The 17688-nt window shown below is 38.6% G+C and overlaps 1 long non-coding RNA gene across 5 annotated transcripts in view; it reads left to right on the top strand.

The window, feature by feature from the left end:
- Positions 1-17688, top strand: part of LOC128905773 (uncharacterized) — a 156207-nt gene that overhangs the window by 96106 nt on the left and 42413 nt on the right. For all 5 annotated transcript variants that reach the window (XR_008464979.1, XR_008464980.1, XR_008464976.1 and 2 more), the window contains one exon: positions 2044-2169. This is a non-coding gene — a long non-coding RNA (uncharacterized LOC128905773). The remainder of the gene's footprint in view (positions 1-2043; positions 2170-17688) is intronic.

The following is a 17688-nucleotide window of genomic DNA, read 5'->3' as shown; positions in this document are numbered from 1 at the left end:
TAACTTCTGATTATTTTCAAAGTATAGTGGTTTTGTAAAACCCCAGTATTTTGGGTCACAATCAAGAGTAATATGATAACTGTGATGGCTCATTTGCATTCAGGTAATTTCAGATGCAGAAAGTTAAAATCTCTAGTTTTCCTCTGTAGTCAATGGAGAGAAAAGTTTCTTCAACGAGCAGTTGAGCATAGATTTAAACTGTGTTCTGCTGAAGTCTCTCTCTTTCCACTGTCAACAGTGGAGCCTGCGGAGGCTAGCCCCAGTACTAGCTTTTGTGAACTGCTTCTCAGGGCATCAAATATGTCCCTTTGCAAAGTAAGCACAGTTTTTATTGAATCTTGTGAGAATTTCTCACAGTTACAGCAGGAGAGAGTTTGACCAAGTGTCTGAGAAACAGAAGGCATTAGAGCTGGCAAACGGAGCTCTGCTGACTTCCATGCTTATTTAAGGCAGCAACGGCATGAGGAGCTATATAGGCTCCCCTATGTTTCCCAGATAACATGTGTGAAATCTGGTCTGTGAGGACCAGAGGACCAGGACAAGAGGTAACGGGCAGAAACTTGAGCATAGGAAGTTCCATCTAAACACGAGGAGGAACTTCTTTACTTTGAGGGTGCCAGAGCACTGGAAGAGGCTGCCCAGAGAGGTGGTGGAGTCTCCGTCTCTGGAGACATTCAAAACCCACCTGGACGCGTTCCTGTGTGACCTGCTCTAGGTGACCCTGCTCTGGCAGGGGGGTTGGACTAGATGATCTCCAGAGGTCCCTTCCAACCCCTATCATTCTGTGGTTCTGTGACCATCTCTAAACTTACAGCGTGGTTTTTTATGCTGGACGACCTTTAACTTCCTGTATAAGCACTAACTTGGGCACTGCTTGGCAATGGCTGTGGGTCTAGGTTTAAAGTGAAAACACTAAAACTACTGTATTTTTCACAGTAAAGGGTAATATGACCAGTTTTGATAGTCTAAGAAGGATGATATGGGAATCGCATAGACACTAGTGTTTTCTGGGATGTATGTTGATTGAGCCTTCTTTGACACTCTATTTTTGCAACATTTCTGTACAGACAGAGAACTCAGGTTGTAGTTTATGTACCAGCACAATATTCTGCTTGATATGTCTTTACTAATCCTGAAAACAGAGATGTTGGGAGCCATTCCCAAGACATCAAAGATGGCCTATCGTATCCGGGGGGAAATTAAGGTTTAGTAGCTTGTGTACAAGGCTAACGAGCATGACACTTCACTAGCTGTGGTTTTAGTGGCTCTGATTTGTACTCTCTCAGGATCTGCTTGCTATATGGTTTTATTCTACAGATGGCCCATTGTGGCCTTCACAAATGTTTTTCTGGTCTATGCAAGATTCATTAACAATGTCAGGAAATAGATGCTACACTGATTTTAGAATATTATGCAACTGACCATGGATTCAAATAAAAAAAATCTAGGCTGGCGGAAACACTTCAGTCAAAACACTTGCTCAAAGCTGGGCCGTGATGAAACTGTGGAAAGTACCAGTTACATACACATACTTCATGGAAATTCATCCCTGTAAATCAGTCTGCCCCACATGCCAGCTTCAGGACTGGGCTCTAGGTTAGTCTGATATTTTTGGATTTAGACACATTGGAGATAAGACAAACCCAAAAACTGGTAAATGTGATTTTAAAATTGGAACAATTTCCAAATGGATTTTAGGGTACACATAACGTTTGAAACTCCTGATGCATTTAATAATTTTTTTTTCCAAATATCTTATATTTATTCAATAAACAGAGTCATTAGTAAGTGCATCTTGTGAAAAAGTATTCACTCAAGCTATCTTACAAATGCCGTCCTCAAGCATTTTATTTGATGGAGATCATAATCTAGATTTCTTATCTGCAGAACTCCTATTTATCTTTTGAAGTAGTCTCTCTTTTTATATTCTAGGAATACTTTGTGTCGTGTTTGCTGTAGATAAGAGCCATGATAGAAGGATTTATGTGTCTGTAGGCTCCTCAAAAATTAGATATGCTCCATACCATCTCTTTTACTTGACAGACTCTGGATGCCTGGTTCACAGGAAGATAAAAACTCCTAATTTCTCCTGTCTGATTTCTGGTGAATAGTGTTGATGAAGCCACAGAATCCTGAAGCTGCAGCTGGCACAGAAAATCAGGTATTCAGGTAATATTAAAGTGTCTGCATAACGTTATCTCATTCATAATGTTACCTTTTCAGTCATGTGTTTTGAGCGGGGAAGGAACATATATTGCCAACAACACATGGTATCAAACTAGTTTTTTTTAAGCATACAGGTCCTGATTCTGTGATGATCTCTATACAAGTAGATGACTCTGCAGAGTGCCAGGGACTTATCTCAGGCTGTCTGTGCAGGAAATCTACCTGTGTGGGAATGGAGCCATATACTGGTATAAAATCATTCATGGAACTCCTGTTCATGTTCATGACTGAGGGCAATAAGCTGTATGATCCTCATATGCAAAAATTTGATGTTAAGACAAAATAACTTCAGTCTATTCCTTGTTACTGACTTTTACATTTTCTTCATTAAAGGAGGGTGTGTCATCTTACCATGATACTTGCAACAAGTAGTTTCAAAAAAATTGTGTTTCCTCTACTACTATTACTACTTTTTCGCTTGAAGTACTAAATTTTTACTTCACTGTCTCTGCCAGGAGCTTTATCCCTTGGGAAATACTTGTCAAACGTAAATGAGCTACCAGATCTATCATCTTTCTTAACAGACGTTCGCTGTGCACTTATGAATAGTGCATCAGAGAGCTGGGACAATGCTGTTATTTAATTATTAGAGTGATTAGAAACTCACACATTTGATTGATTTTCTACTCTTCTGCACATATAGAAGCAGGGTGAAAAACAAGGCCTTGATATGCATCAATATCTATGTTTTTTAACATCAGTACTTGCAGGCATCACTTTGATATCAGCCTAATACATTTTCCAGGCACAGGTATAGAACATAATAGATATATTAGCACATTTTCAAAAAAGCAATTGCAAGCATAATGGTAAATGCTTCTTCTCCGTTGTCAGAAGCTTTGAAGACTGTGCATCTCCTTTAACAGCATATCAGCAATTTTAAAAAAACTGACTCCATTTGTTAGTTCTCATTTCACAAAGCTCTTTGAGCATCCATTATGATGTGCATATGGAATGTAAAGAGTTGCTGACAGCATATGGATCCTCTATGGAGAGCAATTCTCTTATCATATGCCACAGTTTCTGTTTCTCGTCTGATGATTTTAAAGACTCTTGCATAAAAATCGTACTTCTTATTTATGCTGAGTTCAGCTCTTCCCACTTCTTTTTCATCACCTGGTGACATAAACCTTTTTTAAAAATGTCATAATCTCATGGCAAACAATCATAATATCATAAAGACGTAGTTTATATGGCTTCACTCTCTGCAACTTGCATTAGGTGTAGGATTGGAACTTCTGTCCCCGAAGGAATCTTTTCACATTAGGAGCTTGTTTTTCCTTGAAATGTGCTTTGGGTTAGTTTTACTTTCACCGGTGATTAATTATTCAAATAAGTGTTATGCTGAATCAACCCACTACATGTACAGGTCACTGGCAGCCAATGGGAACAAAGAATTAATTATTGTGTTAATTAAAAGGAAAAAAAGGTCTAATAAATATAGACAGGAAAAAACCAACTTGTTTTCATATTTTCACCAATATAGTAATACGCTCACAATTTGTGCTAAAATAAATTTTTGAATCTTTAGCTAGAAAGAATGTCAGGGCTTTTGATTAGTTAAAATGATCTTTTGATCAGCTTTTGATCAGTTAAAAACCACTGAAATATAAAATTCCTATTTGGTTCATTTTGTATCATGCACCAAGTCGTCTTTGAATCTGAGAAAGAATTAAATGAACAAACCAAAAAAACCAACCCCCATAAGCTTGTTGCAGTCGTGTAGTTGTACTGTCAGACTGCAAAGTAGCTCAACCACCTTTAATACCTAAATTTGACTGTGCTACATAACAAAAGGTCAGTACTTGCCAGCCTCCTAATTCAAGAGGAATAATTGTACATATACAGAAAGGTGAACATTTCAGTGAAGCAGTCGCCTGGCCGTGTGCAAAGAGACGCCTGTGTCATTGCTTGTTGTAACCCTGGGCTGGATTCTGCCACTTAGATGACTTACAGAGGAAGTTTATATTCTACCGGCCCTTGGTTTTGGTCATGTCTTCCTCCGATGGTCTGGTCTCCAGAGGAGCTTAAACGCTGCGTTGAATTAAGTGCTTAAAAAAACCCAACATTTTAACCAGTGCTCCAGTATCATCCCCCTGTGAGTATGCATGAACTATCTAATGTTCATTGCTGCTGTCTGCAGCATGTCAAGTTTCATGGGGACTGCCAGAACAGTAACGGCAGGAGATATGGAATAGTCTCTGGAGGAGAATACTACTAACAATATTTACAGATCTTTGAAGTATCTGCCTAAGGCAATAGCTTATCAGAGTGTGTGACTGAAGATAGGCATAACACACACAGGGGAGAGGCAAAAGTGCTGGGCTGTAAGAAGAAACTATTTTGAGGCTGAAAGAAGGAAGAGTCACTGAACTCAGCATCGTCAGGATCAGGCCTTAGATAATTGGCCAGTAGCCTGAAGGTTTGTGTCACAATTTGATATTGTTATACGCTTCCTGCTGACCACTGGTCCCACAGCACCAGTGTTGCAGCCCAGCTTCTCCCTCACTCTGTGGAGTACGGCATGCCAAACAGCTGCCCACCAGTCTGACCAGCCAGGGATGGTATGTGGGATGAGAGAAAGGGAGAAAAGTCCAGGGATTGACTTGCTGGTGGGGCCATGGGAAATAGCAGTTAGGATTCTGTGGTGTAAACCCCATAATCTGTGTGTGAAATTTGAGGGGGATGGGCTTGCTACCTCAGAGTCACAAAGCAGTTTGACCCCCATCCAGTTACCCTCATGTCACGAGTATAATGGTGACCGGTGAATGCTAGAAACTGTATAGTCACTCTTGCAATACAAGTACACAGGCAACTGCCTTTTTCATGTTTCCTGCACTCTGTGTGTGTATGTTTGGGAAACCGCCACAGAGAAACCTCTCTCAAACTAGCATAGACACTATTGCTTTTTCATCTTTGTAGTGCCCTCCTACAGCCATGAGCTTGGTCCTAACAGAGGTTTGGAGGAAAGATCCTACTTTAAAAATCTTCTTTTCTTCCATAGAGAAGCCCATATCCTTTGAAATGCTGAGATCAGTGGCCTTCCAGATTCAGGGCATTTTCTGAAAGTAGAAGCTTGATCCTTAATGACTTTGAACAAGGGGACCCCAGCTGAGAGTGTTTGACGACTAAAAAGGAAGAGTCACTGAACTCAGCATCGTCAGGATCAGGCCTTAGGTAATTGGCCAGTAGCCTGAAGGTTTGTGTCACAATTTGATATTGTTATACCATTCCTGCTGATTTCCTTGACCTCATTACTCTCTTTTTGTAGAATCACCAAATGTGCAATTTGGCTCATTTACTTATAAAGCGTAATGGGGACTAATGATAGAATGGTCCTTTTTTCTTCTTCAGTAACAAAAGAACAAGCAGCTGGAAAGTAGGTAAATGCTTCTCAGGGTGTCTGCAATTACACAGCTGAGAAGCACTGCTGGCCCTCACGTCACTCCAACTGTCACAGCTGTATGATCCACTAATGATAAAAACAAATGCTCTCTCCTTCCACTCTTACGTCCGGAATAAGGGAAGGATATTGGAGGTAGTGTTAAAATGACTACTGTGCCTTTAAAGCTTTTGTTATGCTGAAAGCCGATGAGTGTTTGCAATTTCGAAGCGCTTTTTGAGTCTCTAACCAGTGAAACAGAGATTTTTAATTCTACATTTAGAATGCAAAGCCCGCCCAAGCAATTTAATTCTTTTTACAGCTTTCCTGAAACAGTTGCAGACTGTGTGACAGGAGGGTGGGTAGCAGGAAAAAATGTTGGGGAATTTTGCTGTTACAGCTCAGCCTGTTTTGTAGTCTTTGCTTGCAATTTTCTGCAGAGACAATTTTCCAAGATCTCATAAGAGAATATTCATTTTTTGGTATTTAACTTAGCTTTTGGCATCATTTACACAGGAGGAATTCTAAGCAATTTTTGAGAATGCTGTGGTCTTGAGTACCCCTAAGTCCCAATGGGTGGCCCTGGGCACTGGTGCCACTTGGCAATAGTGGGTACAAGAGAGAAATGTGATGAGGAAATTATATCTAGCTGGGCAATTTTCACATATTTACAACTACTGGAGAGGCCACTATTACTGCTTTCTGGTTTGTTTTCAAGACATCAAAGGGGGCCAACCGCTAAGTAGCATTGCAGCAAAGACCCCAGTCTCAGAAATCACTGAATATAGAGATGGTCAGCAGTGCTTCAGTGGGTCGTCTTGGTTGCCCTATGCCAGAACACTCGTGGCATCATATCTTGATCAGGAAACCTACAGTCAAATATGCTTTTATTTCAAACTAAGCTAGAATTTTCAGCACTAAAAATTATTCACTTGCCCTGTGTCTATTCACTTCCGCTACACGCCACTGTGCTGCAAGATGGTTATACAAGACCTGTATTTAAACTTTCTCGCTTAGGCTGCAGATGCCTCAGTAAAGGAGCTAATGCAAGCTGCAGAACCTGCTTGAGAAGCAGAGTGGGTACTTGCAGAGATGGGAGGAGCAGAAAATGGAGTTACTTCGGCTGCATTGTAAGAATGAGCAAAGCATACCCCCCAAAAATCCACGTAGTTTGGTGTCCATCATAGCCAGTGGCCAAAAGGTGATTTCTAGGGATAAGTGTAGGAGAACATAGCCAGAAAGGTAGGATTTTTTTATTTACTAAGCTGAAGAGCTCTACTATGCTTGGTTATTTCTCATTCTGATGCCATTTCATGCCTTTGATAAGTTTAACTGCCTTCTGTGTATCTTTTTGAGATGAAGACCAGAACTGCATTTTCCAAGATGCTCTTATACCAAATATTTTGTACTGTGGTACAATGTTTTACTTTGTTATCTGTTTCTTTCCTAATAACTTCTTGTGTTTGATTTGGTTTTGCGTCTGTTGTTGATCATTTGTCTGCCAGGTCCTAAGCATGAGAGATTACAGCCGAGGTTGAAGCAGCTGTGTTACTGTGGCAGTTTGGAAACAACACTACTAGCCTCCTATATTGCTAGTTATAATTCACCACTTCAATTTTTGTTTAGATCAAAAACTTCTAATTTGAACTAGTAGGCAAGGAACACACTATTTTTTTTTTATTTCAAAGGCTAAAATGAACTGCCCTTACCTTAGTTGATGGTTAACACCAGCGACTAAGTCAGGACTTTGTGTGTGTACAGCAACAGCTAAACTACAGGCCTTTAGGAACAGAACAGAGGGGATTCCATGCTTTTGGGATGAGTTATATGAGGAGGGGATTTCTTTCCACAGACATTTTTCTGTATTATCTGTATATCTTGCAAAATACTTCTTGAAGGGTTCTTGAAGCTGCTTTGCAGCAGAACACAGTATCTTTGTGTCACTAGGCACTGTTTCTTTGAAAGAACTATCTATTTAAAATTTTCATCAACGTATATATGTTTCAAATTACAAGTAGTCTGAGATGCAGATTTCAAGCACTACTTATTTCTTAAAATGCTGTTGAATTATCCTGTTAATGTTGACAAGTAGCATAGTTTTAAGCAGTAAAACTCCATACTGTTGCTAGGTTTTATAGTGTCAGAAGATTTCGTTACTGTATTTTTACTCTGTCTTTGTAAAACCAGGATGATTTCTAGCTCTGCACAACCTGGAAGCAGATAGCAGCATTTTTGAAGGTAAATAAAATACAATTACTTAGCCTCACCAACTGTTACTGAATATATGACTATACAAAAACCTTTTCCTGATTCCTTTCTGCTACAAAGCTCTTCAAATTCAGAAGCAGATAGCTGCTGTTATGGGTTCCTTTTACACTGGATTACTAGAGACAATACTTTCTTACACTAGGTGGATGTTCTTAATTTTTTCATCACTTCTTCCATTTTCCTTTTCTTTTGCGGTAGAGAAAAGTGATACTATTCTAGGCATAATGGTATATGGTTGGCTTATTCCACAGCAGACACCCTGCTAATAGATCTAATGATATTGGTTCACTGGCATTGGCTGGAGGTTTGAAAAGAAAAGCCTTGCATACCATTGGTTGCTTTTTAGAAAACAGGCTATTTTCTGCTCTGGATCAAAGACAAGGATGGATGTCCAGAACTTGGGGTTCTTATTTAAAGGAGGGAGCTCTCAAGAGACACAAGATTTAAAGCTCTGCTCTTGTGTTATTTTTAATAATTTGATAAATGGAGTTGACTGACCAAGGAAACAGGTGGGCTAAGTGCATTTCCTGAAGGCTTTCTTATTGTTTGGATAACCTGACCTACTTCCTTCATCCTTTTTTCTACTGTTTAAGTTTAACTAACTGGGTGGCAGTTTTGGTCGCCAGCAACATATAGGAGCTTTTAAGATTTTTCACTGCTTGTACTTGGTCCTTTATAGCAGTTGGGGGAGGGGTGACGGCTGGCTCTTCTATCCTTAAATATGCAGAGAGGGAGGGAAATAATACAAAGATACATTTTTATGAAAAGAAAAATCTGAATTTGAGTTGTGAAATTACAGATAACGCTTAACATCCAACAAAATACTTTTCTAGCACTACAAATTGGAAATGAAGTGTAATATCATTCTCTGTTTCATTCTCTGTTTCCTTAATGGAAAATGTGATACCAGCTTATTGAAGTGAGCCCTCAATATTGCAGGTCTTTAGTTAGTCTTTAAATAGAACAAAGTGAGTCAGACTCAGACCATTATGTTTGGAACAAAGAGATTTGATTACTCAACCAGAGGCCTCTAGCTTTTAACTCAATACTGTAATTTTGATTCTGCATTTGCAGTGATCACTATAAATATTGCTTCATAGTTTGGTCTTCTAAAAGTCTTGGCAGGAAACAATTACAAAAGGCCAGCGTCAGACTTGGCGTAATTAAATGGGGTGTAACTATACCAATGATGCATTAGGTTCAAGATTACACTGAAGTCTAAATAAAAATATTAAGTGTGCAACTGTTTCTAATTATCTAACAAGAATAAAATAATGTGTGGACATTTCTAGAAACTCATAAGGACTTATGACTCCATTAGAAACCCAGAAAGCATCAATTGAAATAAATATTCCAGTTGGCACAATTTTCCTCTCCATCATTCCTTCCACTGTACAAATTTCCACTCTTCTAGCTATTATGATAGGCAGGGGAGATGTAAGCTTCTGTTTTGCGATTGGACTAACGTTTTCCTATTCTGCCACCAGATTCCCTTATATCCCAGAGTTATCACATCTTTCAATATTGCAACACTGCAGTCTTAGAAATTTGGAGCAACTGCAGATTTCAGTGCTAGATGACTGCATGCCAAAGGAGAGAGAATACCATCATCATCATATCATGTATTAGCTACTCCTTATCTACAGAAATAATGAGCCTAGAACTTGTCGAGGAAGTTAGAAGATTAAGGAAGTCCTTGACCTCAAGATTTGTGGAGTTCATAGATGAGATGTTTCTCTATTTATTTTTCTAGGAGCAGGAGGGAAGGCATGATTTGGTAGTATGTTCATAGTATACCTTCTTGAGTACGCACAGACAGGGTTGTGATCATATTTTTTGGAAGTAAAAACATATGGAAACCTACCTGAAAATCCACAGGATCATTTCTTTTCCTGACATAATGTAGGGTCTCCTGCTTTCCACTAATCACTCCTACCAGGCTGAACGGCTGTGCCAGTGTAACTGCATAGAAACCTTAAGGATTCATTCAGCCAGAAAGGTGTCAGACCTTCTACTGTTCTTGCTGCTGATGCCCTCAACAGAGTGACTTAGTTTGCATCCTTTGCATTTGTTCTGAGGTGCCTTTCAGGCCCTATTCAGGGCACCAGCTGAAAGATATGTTTGATATTGTGCTGCCAGGTGCACCTAACCACAGCTCATAAGTTCCTCTGTGAAGCTGTGCCAAAATGCAAATACCACTTTGTGAACTAGGGACCAAGGGCATGGAAAGTAGGGTATAATGAAGAAGGTAATCAGCTGATTGAGTAGATTATAGAAGCTACCCATGAGTGACCATGAACAAGAAACAATTGAGTTTTATTAGACTTTTTAGGGTTTCTAAACTCTAGTAGAATATTTGGTGTGGGTTATGCTTTCATTCTGTGCATGCTTTTAATTTGAAAACTCACTGTTTCCTGGTGGTAATGTAATTATGTCTAGTGAGGAGTAAAAATTGAGAGCACACATTGTGGGGGAAGATTAATTGCATGAAAGATTAACAAAGGCCATTATAAATGAGAAAGATAGCTTGGCAGGAATTTCTTGGATTAAGCAGTTAAATGTTCTCACCATAACTCTAATTGTAGGGTATTCACTGTTTCTGGAAATATGGTATGTGTGAGATTGCAACTTTTCCTCAGAGAAGCCTTGAAAATATTTTGATTATGTTTTACCAGCTGGCTTTATATCCATATAGGCCATCAATTTAAAAATGGATCTAAGTCTTAGCAAGAGTGCATATGTCTAATTCAATTCTCTGCATAGGATAAAACTCCAAAAGAAATTAAATGTTTTCTTTGGTCATGTACACAAGATTCAAGGAAGTACATGTGTCTATATAGTTATGCTTTAATTATCATGGACTTTGAAGTTTTGGAAGCCATATCCAAAATGGACAGTGAGGAGGATTGAGAACTGGCTGAATGGCAGAGCTCAGAGGGTTGTGATCAGCAACACAGAGTCTAGTTGTAAGCCTGTAATCAGTGTTGTCCCCTGGGGGTCAGTATTGGTCGGGTCTTGTTCAACATATTCATAAGTGACCTGGATGAGGGGACAGAGTGTACCCTCAGCAAGTTTGCCAATGACACAAAACTGGGAGGAGTGGCTGATGCACCAGAAGGCTGTGCTGTCATTCAGCAAGACCTGAACAGGCTAGAGAGTTGGGCGGACAGGAACGCAGTGAAGTTCAACAAGGGCAAGTGTGGGGTCCTTCACCTAGGGAGCAATAACCCCATGCACCAGTACAGGCTAGGGGTTGACCTGCTGGAAAGCAGCTCTGCAGAGAGGGACCAGGGAGTCCTGGTGGACAACAAGTTGACCATGAGGAAGCAATGTACCTTTGTGGCCAAGAAGGCCAATGGTATCCTGGGGTGCATTAAAAAGAGCGTGGCCAGCAGGTCAAGGGAAGTTATCCTCCCCTCTACTCTGCCCTGGTGAGGCCACATTAAGAGTATTGTTTCTAGTTCTGGGCTCCCCAGTTCAAGACAAGGAACTACTGGAGAAAGTCCAGCAGAGGGCTACAAAGATGATCAAGGGACTGGAGCACCTCTCTTATGAGGAAAGGCTGAGAGACCTGGGTCCCTTTAGCCTGGAGAAGAGAAGAGTGTGAGGGGATCTTATCAATGCTTATAAATTTCTAAAGGGCAGGTGTCTAGAGGATGAGGACAGACTCTTTTGAGTGGTTCCCAGTGACAGGACAAGGGGCAACGGGCACAAACTGGAACACAGGAAGTTCCATCTGAATATGAGGAAAAACTTCTTGAACTTCTTTATGTTGGGGGTGACAGACCACCGGATCAGGCTGCCCAGAGAGGTTGTGGAGTCTCCTTCTCTGGAGATATTCAAAACCCATTTGGACATGATCCAGTGCAACTAGGTGAACCTGCTTTGGCAGGTGTGGTTGGATTGGACTAGATGATCTCTGAAGGTCCCTTCCAACCCCTACCATTCTGTGATTCAGTGACATATGTTTTCTGTGAACTGTATTTGAAACTGCCATAAACAGTTGGGCCAATGGCTATGAGGTAGCATGACCACAATGAAATTTTGGAGGGTGGATTGTTAGATGAAGAAAGAAGCAAACACATAGATTCACAGCAATGTAAACATGCAAACTTTGTTTGAAAGTTATGACAAATAGAGTTATTGTTCTGTCCTTGTTTGTTCATTTATAAACTTAACTTGCTCAGTGTTTTATACACAATTATAATTAGATAGTATTTTTCCTCATGTCTTTAGTTCTTAAACACGGAAGACTCTTCTACTAAAAATTATAGTGGAAAATAAATGCTGAATCATTTACTAAACACTGAAGTTAGAACTTTTTCTGCTGCTCAGATGTACAAGACCGTGTAACTGCTCACAAGTTGTATTTTACCTATATGAATACGTGCCCGGATATTGGAATGAAGTCCTAATTCCATTCACTAATCTTACTGTCCTAAGTATCAGGAAATAATAAAGATGAGTTTTCCAGTGGGTGTTAGCATCAATATCCTTGTCTACTTTTTAAAAAGTTTTATTATATTGCTGCAAAACCCACTTGCTGAGAATGGGAATCAACAGTAACCATTATTTTTTGCACCATATCAGAGCATAATATCTAATATCTATGAAAGGTAAGGAAATACTGCTACTCACATTTACATGTGGGGAATTGATGTGACACTATTTATTCTTGTAATTCCACCTATCTCCAAAAAAAAAGTGCTGAGAACCCTTGCGAGCTGCCGCTTAGCTCCTGAGCTGCTATACGTGCTTCCAGGCACCTATGGTTTTGCTTATGTGTGTACTCAGATGTCCCTCTATCCTGACACTGTTGAACTTCTCAAGAGGCCTGAAAGGCTGCATGAATTTACAGAGCAGCCTCTCTCATTGCAGAATTAGACACTATTTCCTTTAAAGAGGTAGGTAAAGAACCTTTTACATCACTGAAAACAGCTTTTTAGCCTCAGAGAGAAACCCCTTGAAATTGTGTTAAGTATGATTGGAAGTCTTTGGAGGACTTCTGACTGAGATTTCTGGAAGACGTCAGCACTGTTTTCCCTAGCGCCTGTATCCAATGAAGCTTAAGCAAAAGATCGCTATCAACCAGTTTAGACATTGACAGTTTGTGCGGCATGTGTAGGAACAGTTGCAGCTACCTAGGGAATTTCAGTCCAAGCAAAGAAGCATGCAGGTTTTTTAATTGCTTGGATTCATGAGTTGGAACAATTTACGTTGCAACACTTGGCCAAGTTACCATTTTCTGCCTTGTCATCAGCTGCACAGCTCGCTGAGTTTCTTCTGAACTCCCATAATTTGCAGCCTGACATACTAAGGTAAACTATAACTCATGTTGCGTATGGCACGCAAACACATGCTTTATTTCAAGCACTTGACTAATCCTATCATTGTGCAGCAAAGCAGTCAAGTGCGTGCGTGTTCATCTCCTTGAAGTTAGTGGGAAGAGAATTAAGATAAAACGTGTACCTGAGTGCTTTGCTAAGGCAATACGCAAAGGAGCTCCTTTTGTGCAGTCTTTTCCGTGAGGCATGTAGCCTGCTGTATTCCATTTCAATAATTCCATTTTGTTGATAAACTTGAGTAATTATACTCGGCTGTAAATTTTCATAGCTCCAAAATGTCTTGGTTTAAAAAGCAAAAAGCAGTAGTTAGCATTGGATTCACAATCAGTAGTGGGCAGATGGAAAGGGAAAAATAAATAAATTACTATTACTTCAATAAACTTGAAGTAATCCTTGCATTTATATTGCCAGCTCTACCTAATTTGTACATTAAAACCTTCTAGAAGGTTCATGTAGCATTTTCAGCCTCTTACAGTTAGGATTTCTTAACTTTTTTATGTATGAATAAAATAATTATCTCCATGATATTTTTAACATATATCTATGATTTTGTTTTGTTTTCTTTTATTTTGATTTTTGCACCCATTGATAGCATAGCATATGTTGTACGAGGAAACTGAAACCAGTTTGGAAACAACACTAGCATTTCTGTATGCCTAATGTATTTAAATATCAGATACTGAAATGTCTTATCAAATACTATAATACAAGTTTGTAAAGACTGGAATGGGAAAATATAGCTCTCACAATAGTATTAAAATAATAATTAGCCTCATGCAGGTACACTTGGTTATCATCTTTATTATTCTTTGTTCTGTGCAGAACTGATGACATTTAGAAAATCTGTGTACATATGAAAATAGTTAATTAATTGAATTAATAATGTGATTGACCTGTTAGTCTCCTTAGTTTCATTGAATTACAGTCCTTAAAAAAAGTTTCTCAAATTTGCGGTGATGTTTTGCTAATTTACTAAATAAAATCATTTAGGTGAAATTCCATATGCCATTAATTTGCTGAGATGTGTCATAAAGAAATGCATATTAGTATCAATTTTATATACAAATATATATATTTAAATAAAGAAGGAGTGCAGAATAGGCTTATGGCTTATGTACAGTTAGTAAAGACTGCCTAGCAGAAGATTCAAACCATAACAAAAAGGGTATTTCTCTAAAGTAAATAGTGCTCATTTAGTACATAATACAGAGTTCATTCAAGATCCATAAAACGAATGACCCCAGGTATGTCATTTTGTTGCCTTTTCTAATGAAGTCTGCGGATCATTCCACTTCAAGCTGAAGTTAATTGGAATGAAACTTTGTTTAGAGCTCTCATAATTAAAGTGCAATTACACATTTTTGATGTTAAGTGTTTGGTTGAAAATGGTCTCCTTGGCAATCATGCTTCCAGTGGAGACCCATCTTTGACAGCCTAAACCTAAGACATCTAACATTTTTGAACATTACTTCCAAAGATCTATTTCCAAAAGATGATGTTAAAATGCAATTGAATTTGGACTTGAGACCAAAATTGTGCTAGGTTATAAAATGATTCCTTCCAAGTGGAAGGGACTGTTGTGAAGACATGGCTACCATACCATAGTTAACTTGTGGTTCTCAAAGGCAATTATCTTCTGTAAGCTAAATGAACACCATTTTCATCTGGGCAATTAATGAGCTACAGTGAAAGCAATATCTTATTATTATTGGCAATAAAAGACTAGAATACACATATTAGTGTCTGGCTAGATTTACATTAACCTAGCAGCAAGAGAAAATAATGACACTGTAAAGTAAGGCTACTAAATGCTTTAATTTAATTCAAATAGAAGCTTTCATAAATTAATATAGTTTCTTATGAAATGTTCATATTTGTGGGTTCAGTTTTCATCTAAAGATTTGCATCCTTTGATGAATTTCAGACAGAAGAGTAGTTGCACTTCTAATTATGGGGTTTAACCTACATAAAAAAAATGTAGCTGTGCCAGAGCTTTACAGTCTAGTCACTTAATCACTGCAGTCATTGGCATTGTAGAGGTGTAACTGAAGACGATTTTTTGAAGATTCTGTATTCTCCTTATGCAATGCAAAGTTCATACCACAAGTACTGACTCTGGGTTTCCAGGGCACTGAAAGGAAAATCTAAAGGTCTGACCCGAGACAACGCTGACCATCTGAATTGAGCGGGTTCTCTGTTGATGCACCAATTAGGGTGTGGTATCCGCTAGGTTAGTCTTACTTGTCTAATGGTTTTTCAAAGACAGATTCAATTTCTTGCTATCAGCCCCTCATCAGAGTATCAGTCTGTCACTAACAATCGCCACAACAGATGCTGTCAGACTGTGACAACCAGAAAATGAATTTGCTCTGTTAAATATTCCTTCTTATTCTTAAAGCTTGACGAATGACTTCCTGGCATTAAGCTGTGATACCATCTCTGGTGCAAACGGAATCATTTAGCAAATGGCCACATAAGTGAGAATTCAGGAGTAACCATGCGTGTAGCCGTGTATTGCTGAGGATTTCATACATCTATGAACATTTGTTTAACACAAGCCTATCTCCATGCTGCTAACCTGACCTAAGTCTCTTTTCAAATTCTTGACTTTGTCGTCCTTGTTTAAATCTCCTTTTATATCTTTGCACATTGAAAATTTGTTCCTGTCCTTATTTTTATCACTTATAAATTTGTGAAGGATTAACAGGAGAGAAAACTCAGTGCAGGAAGCCAATAGCACAATTTTAGGTCATATACTCTTCTCCATCTCATAGCATAAAAGAAAAAGCTTATAGCAGTTTTCCAATGTTTTGCCTCAGTGGCAAAAGAATTGCAAGGATCGTTCAACAAAAAGACTCAGTACTGGTGTAGCAAAAGAAATGTCAATGTTCCTCTTGTTATGAAAATATGAATTTTCATTTAGGAAAAGGAAGGAATTACAGTCAAACCATTTAGCATTACATTGTCATTATGTAAAGGATAGCAATGCCTGGGATTTCTGGCAGGTTCTGTGAACAGCGCTTGTAAGGAAAATTGCTCCAGCCAATATATCCATACGAAACAAGTACAATGTGACTGGGTAAGAAAGAAAGATGGGGAAAGAGGTTATAAAAAGCAGAAGTCACAACAGCTTTTTTGCCTAAGCAGTTGATAGATATATAATTCTTCTCAGCAAGATAAATTTTTCAACTGATGTATATAACTAGTGGTTCTAGTCTTCCCATTACTTTTTGCCATCTGCGACCATCTTCAGATACCCTGCATGGTAAGAGAAATGAAAATCTGTAACACAGGCAACGTGGGGGAAATGACTTTCTGAATTCTATGAAATTTTTCATTTGTTAAAGGAAAGCTGTATCGTAATCATTACACAGCATACAGAAAATAATCTGTGCTCCTCATGCTTGCTATATTTTGTCTGAGCTTTTATGATTACTAAATAAATATGAGAAGCTTTTTTTTATGCTGCATTAGTTACACAGTAGAAAATGTTACAATAGCACTGCTAGTGTTTCCCAGGTGACAATTCTTCACATCAGTTAGAGAAGACAGTGATTTCTCTGCAGTAAAATTAGCAGGGCTGAAAGTATTTTGGTAAATGTTACCTTTAAAAGTTGCCATTAAAATGCTATATATAATTAGTAGCCTTGGAAAATGCCGTCCTCAACATAGAAGGTGAGTTATCTGAAATCATGTAAATGAAAGATCCTTGTCCTGTAGTGATCAGACCAAAAAAGGAATACAAATCATACAAAATAAGCATCATTAGAAAAAACAAATGCATCAGAAGTCTGATAACACTCTGGCACTGGAAAAGGGGGGAAATTTAGGAGAGGAATTAAAGGTTTAAGCCTGTAAAACTATTGTTTAAAAAAATAGGCCAAAGACACAACAAAGATAGAAATTACAATTATCATCGTGAGAAATTCTTATGGGTATGATGACATTAGTGCTGTAATCTGTGCTTTGCTAGTAAAACTATTAAACTCTGCCTCTCATCACTGGAAATTCGTTTTGGTGTGGGACAGTCCTAGCATGTCTGCACATATCCTCATTCTGGAAATAACTCAATTGCACCTATTTTGTTTTTGCTCCTTTATTGTGAGGAGATGCCCAGAACTTAAGATGGTAAATCATACATTTAAATGTGCTGAAACTAGGAAATAAGAGGAGAAAGAAGGCACAGAGAGAATGCCTGGGACAGCAAAGCAGGCTAAGACCATACTTTTGCTTATGGAATTGTCACCATCCATATGTGAACTTTAATGAACTTTAAAGAACAAAAAGAATGCCAAATACTTTGCAGTTTGGGGGGGGGGGGGTGTTCTTTTTTTTTTTTTTCCCTAACAAAAAATAAAAGTGACAGTGTCATTGATTAGATACCAGATGATAGTGTTCATGTAACGTAATTGCGGTAGCAGATAAAGGCAAGTCAGGTTTTAGTCTCCAAAATATACCTTAATGCAT

This window comes from Rissa tridactyla, chromosome 2 (genome assembly GCF_028500815.1).
Source record: "Rissa tridactyla isolate bRisTri1 chromosome 2, bRisTri1.patW.cur.20221130, whole genome shotgun sequence".
NCBI lineage: Eukaryota > Metazoa > Chordata > Aves > Charadriiformes > Laridae > Rissa > Rissa tridactyla.
Note: the sequence above shows the minus strand (reverse complement) of the source record. Positions and strands in the feature narration are given on the sequence as shown.